Source organism: Phocoena sinus, chromosome 1 (genome assembly GCF_008692025.1).
Source record: "Phocoena sinus isolate mPhoSin1 chromosome 1, mPhoSin1.pri, whole genome shotgun sequence".
Classification (NCBI taxonomy): domain Eukaryota; kingdom Metazoa; phylum Chordata; class Mammalia; order Artiodactyla; family Phocoenidae; genus Phocoena; species Phocoena sinus.
Genome location: NC_045763.1, coordinates 92,852,460 through 92,858,011, shown reverse-complemented (window position 1 = coordinate 92,858,011; position 5,552 = coordinate 92,852,460). Strand labels below are relative to the sequence as shown.

The 5,552-nt window shown below is 38.8% G+C and overlaps 1 pseudogene across 1 annotated transcript; it reads right to left on the bottom strand.

Moving 5' to 3' along the window:
* Positions 1-1,061: 1,061 nt before the first annotated feature.
* Positions 1,062-2,370, bottom strand: LOC116739671 (annotated as a pseudogene). The gene is made up of 2 exons (XR_004345671.1): positions 2,152-2,370; positions 1,062-2,110 (listed from the first exon to the last, which is right to left on the bottom strand). The product of XR_004345671.1 is annotated as an NEDD8-conjugating enzyme UBE2F-like (transcript).
* Between the last annotated feature and the right edge of the window lie 3,182 nt (positions 2,371-5,552).

The following is a 5,552-nucleotide window of genomic DNA, read 5'->3' as shown; positions in this document are numbered from 1 at the left end:
CATTCTCTTTGATCTCACTCCAGTAGGACTGCAGTCTCTATTCATCTAAAACAAAGCTTGTCAAGGTCATTAGTGGCCACAATGTGACTAAACTCAGTTTTCACCATATTCAACCCTTTAGTACAATTTAATGGTTCCATTCTCTTGACTCACTTTCTACAACTGGCTTCTGAGACACCACCCTGTCTTTTTCCCAGTCTCCTTTCTGATTCTCCATCCTCTTCCTCTACACTTCAGAATGTCCAGGTTTAGTATATCAAACTGCCTAATCAAAATTTCCCCGGATGTTTAGCTTGCCTTAAAAAAATGTAACAGGTTCAAAACCAACCTCTTGATCTTCCCCACCATTAATAAAAGAAGGTTTTTCTTTAAAAAAAACTTTCCCTTACTTTAGGAGCTCAAGGCAAACCTCCTGATATCATCTGTGGCTTATCTGTTTCTCTCATACCTCACATCATATGCACCATCAAAATATATCCAGTATCTGATCCATCCTCACCAACTCCGAGATATTATTAGAGTTCAACCAACCATTATTTCTTGCTTCTATCATTGCATTATCTTCTTATTCTATTTCTCTGCATTCACTTATTCCTTAAACTATTTTTAAGTGTTTTTGATTTACTTAAATCCCTCCAAAATATTCTTATATCAAAGTAAAATCCAGTGTCTTTATAATTGCCTATAAAACCCTAAATGATCTGTTCCCCCATTCCACTTTATGCCTTATATCCTTCTGCACTTTTCCTTGTTATCTGCTCCAACCATGCATTCTTTCCTCTGCTGGTATTTTCCCAATATACATGCGTTCCATCCTGGTCCTAAATGTCCATCATTATTTTTGGATACTCAGCATATTTCTGTAATATTTTCTCCCTCAGGCATTGGCATCTAAATGATGTGCTTTAACTGTCATCCAGACAACTGAATAGCATCAACTTCTCATCTTACCTCTTCATTCTTACCAGTTTTTACCAGCCCATTTGCTTGATACTGCCTTGGAAATATGAAGGTATAGAAATTATTAGCAATGCTTTTGGCAGTCATTTTTTTTTCTTTCATATTTTCTTTGTATTTCTCTTCAATAGTTGCTTGAGTCAACATCCTTCTGTCTGCTCTATACAATGAAAATACAAACTAAATTGAGAATAGAAAAAAATAATTAAAGCACTAAATCGTACAAATTACAAATGTTCCAAAATGTACTTACATTAAATAAAATACGCATTTCAGTAAGTGATCTACAGTGAATGGTTATGCATTTTAGGAAGCTTCATGACATCTAGGCAAGGCTAACATTTGTGGAAGGAACTAAGAGAATTTGCATCCAATCACAGTTTGTAGTGGGTTTCTGATTGCCAATCTGTGAGCTACACTGAGCACATTATTAGCATGACCTGTGCAGGGAACTGACTTTGGGAGAAGGGAAAGAAGCAAGCTCTAGCCTCAATTCTGAGTTCATTACAACTTCTCGAGAATCTCACCACCAGCCTATAGAGTACAGTTGCAAAAAAGTAAGCATGTTAAGGTAAGGGGACAACACTTGAGAACCCCAAACACATTCTCTTGCTGTATTTATGTAGAACTCTCCATCTACAATGGGCAGTCATGAAGAGGTTCTTCCTCAGGACAACATAGTCACAGGACTTGAGGACCCAATGGGACCGAGGGGAGCGCGAGGACTGAGGAAGAGGCTCCCTTTTTGTTTCAGTTGGAGACAAACTTATAACGCACAGTCCACGGCGCTGCAGTCTTCTCGTCCTATCCTCTGGCATAATGTTTCATGTACTCTTTAACTTTATTCTGGAAGTCCTCCTTGTCTGGCAAATTATGTTCTGCAGCTTCAACATGCAGTGGATCATCAAAATTCAAAAGATCACTTAACAAAGCGTTGAATCCCCGAACAATATCCTTCAGTGTCCTCGTGGGAGCGCAGCCGGTGCTGTCAATCAAACGTTCTCTCAGTAAACTCAGACATACTTCGCCTGTCTCTGTGATGCTGGGGTGCCAGATCCTGGTCAAGCATTTCACTGTGGGAGGCACCACGTTGTACATATCAGGAACTTCAGTATCAAACTGAAATTTTCCACCCTCGTCGTAACCCTCATCTATCAAAAAACACAAAACCAAAAAAAAAAAAAAAAAAATCCTGGGGTTACAGTTAGCTGAAAGCAATGAAGCTTGTTTGGTTGAGGAAAATGCACTTTACATGTACAAGGTAAATTAGCTTCAAGTTCTGCAATCTCTTTAACAAGTAGACTGTCTCTCGCCGAAACCCGCTGAGGGAGTCAGAGGCTGTGGCTGACTCCTGGGAGCGACCCTTTGAGACCAACCATCATCCCGCTTCAGTGGGCTTGTCAGCATCAGCATTACTGCCACCTTGCCCTGGGAACCGCAAGACTGGAGAGTCGGGGCGGCACCCAACACCACACCCAGCCAGCGGGGGCGACACGCGACGCTCAGAGCCACACCCAGCTCTGGACGCTGGACCGGAAGTGGCTTGGCAGGCAACGGGACCGGAAATGAGGCTGGACTCGGCTTCTCTCTTCCGTCTTGGCAGTCATTTTTAAGAGCTGAGATGAGCTCCTCCCTTCCCTGTAAAATTGACTGGAACCCTAGAAATCGGTAGATATAGCAATTAAAGAGTTAAACTCAGAGAAATAGTTGGTAGTACCCAGATCAATAAAATAACCTCTTCTTATTTGTACCTTACTGATTCCACAATTAAAATTCTGTAGTAAAATCTGAAGTATATAGTGACAAAATTCCACTCTCCCTGTGGTGGCCACTGTCCAAAAAATAGCTCCCCATGATCCTTATCTCCCAACATTCACATCATTGTGTAGTCCCCTCTGATATTGCTTCATGGTTTGTCTCTGTGACCTATAAAATATGACAGAAGTGATGGTGTATGAATTATAAGGCTAAGTCATAATGGAAATTGTGGCATTTGCCTCTCTTGCTCTGTCTTGGATTATGTAGTTCAGGGAAAGCTAGCTTCTATGTCATGAGGTCACCTGGTGATCCTATGAAGAGGTCCACCCATGCTCCCTACCAACAACCCTGTGAGTGAGCCATCTTATGAACAGATCCTCTAGCTCCTATCAAGCCAGCAGATTCCTACAGCCCCTATCAGGTCTCTCGTAAGAGGCTGTGAGACACAAACACTCAGCTAAGTTGTCATGAATCCCTAACTCACAGAAACTGTGAGATACTAAATTTTATTGTTTTAGTCCTTCATATTTGGGATTAATCTGTTGTGCAGTAATGGGTAACTAGTACACTTCTCAGAATTAATGTCTTAATTGCTAGTTTAGTGTATATCTGAATAGCCTAATAATAAGATGACTCTTCAGCACAGAAATTTAGGTGATCACCTCCCACTATAAAGGCCCAGAAGGGCAGATACTCATTTTTCCAACACCCAACATTGCACACTAGACACCTGTATGTGACATAAGCTCATCCAATTTCACCTGGGACTTTGAGTCAGAAGTTATTTATACAATAAATCAAATGTGATAGAAAATAGTAGCTGCAGAGATTGCAGCAACTTCAAGTATCCAGGGGCCACAGAGCCAGCAGCTGAACCCAGTGTCCAGTGCCAGTGGCAAAGTTACAATTTCTAGTGTTCAACTGTGGAAACAGAAGTGTCTTCACCCAACTTATTCAGTGGTGAGATTTGGCTGTGGTTTTCACTTTTACTTTTCCATTATCATTGCCAGTTTTCCAAGCCTGATCATCTAGAATTCCAGCAACTCTATGCATATATCAGTTAAGGTAACTGTAGCTTTTTGAATGAACTACTCAAAACTTCAGTGGTTTACAATATAGAAGTTTATTTCTCATCAACTCACTGAACTTGGACGGTATTTTAGTTAGTGTATGGCTTGGGCTGTTTTCATCTTTATGTTCTATCTCCCCCTAAGGCTTTGTCAGCATCTGCAGTTAAAGCAAGAACAAATGGGAATGAAGAAGTACTCCATTTTAAAGCCATTCTATGAAGTGACACATATCACTTATCCTCACAATCCTAGATGAGATCCAGCCACCAGACCCACATGGATTCACAGGTGAAGGGAGATATAGTCCATAATTTGCAGCAGTTCCTCAGCAACAACTCTATCCGACAGAATAGAAAGTATAAATCTGTTCCATAGCTATCCATCTTTGTCACATTGTGCTATGAATATGTTAAAAAGTTTGTTTGTTTTGCTTAAATGGGCCAGAGGTAGCTTGCTTGAAACTGGGAATCCTGCCTAATACAGCTGTATTCTCAGTTACTTGATCAAAATCAACCTATAATTGGGCCACTGAGCATAAATTACATTGAATTAACTCTTTTTGCATTATTGAATTCCTTATTTTTCAATAATAAATAGGTTGTTTATCAATAAATAGTTCATGAAACCCACTCTCATCTGTAACACTAAAAAGTTCCAAGCCTCTGCTTGTGGTGTATATACTTAGAAACAAGGAAGAGCTCATAGTTATAAACCATTTGTCAGTTACGGCAACATTATATTCTAAAAACCCTGGAAGCATCTTATTTCTTTTACCTCCATTAATCAACAATACCAATACTTAACACTACCATAAGCACACATTTTTTTCAGAAATTATTTCAAATAATGGGAGATAATTTGCCCAGAAATAGTTGAGGATTATTTAATATTATATTATTTATTATATTTCCTTAGTCATGTAAATACTTATAGTTACATAATGTTTTATTGCTGTGGAGAATCTCTACAAATTATGACTACAGCTTAAAATTGTTATATTATTGTTCTTCAAATTTATTTTCTTGAAAAATATATTATTTTTAAGAGAACAAAAAGACAAGACACAGAGTGGGAGAAAATATTTGCAAAGACATAGCTGATAAAGTACTGGTATCCAAAACATATAAAGATCTCTTAAAACTCAAGAATAAGAAAACAACCCAATTGAGAACTGGTCAAAAGTTCTGAAAAGACATCTCACCAAAGCAGACATGTAGATGGCAAATAAGCACATGAAAAGATGCTCAAGTTTGCTAATTATTAGAGAAATGCAAATCAAAACTGCAATAAGGTATCACCTCACACCAGTCAGAATGGCTATCATTAAAAAGTCTACAAATAATAAATGCCGGAGAGGGTGTGGAGAAAAAAGAACCCTCCTACTCTCTTGGTGGGAATGTAATTTAGTGCAGCCACAGTGGAGAACAGTTTGGAGTTCCTTAAAAAACTAAATATAGAGTTACCACATGATCCTGCAATCCCATTCCTGGGATTGGAGAGAGAAAACTCTAATTCCAAAAGACATTGATACATGACTTATTTCACTTAGCTTAATACCCTCCAAATCCATTCATGTTGCTGCAAATGGCAAAATTTCATTCTCCTTTATGGCTCAGTAGTATTCCATTGTACATATATACACCACATCTTCTTTATCCATTCATATAAAATGTTGATAGACACTTAGGTGGCTTCCATATATTGGCAGTTGTAAATAGTTGCTGCTGTGAACATTGGGGTGCATGTATCTTTTCAAATTAGTGTTTT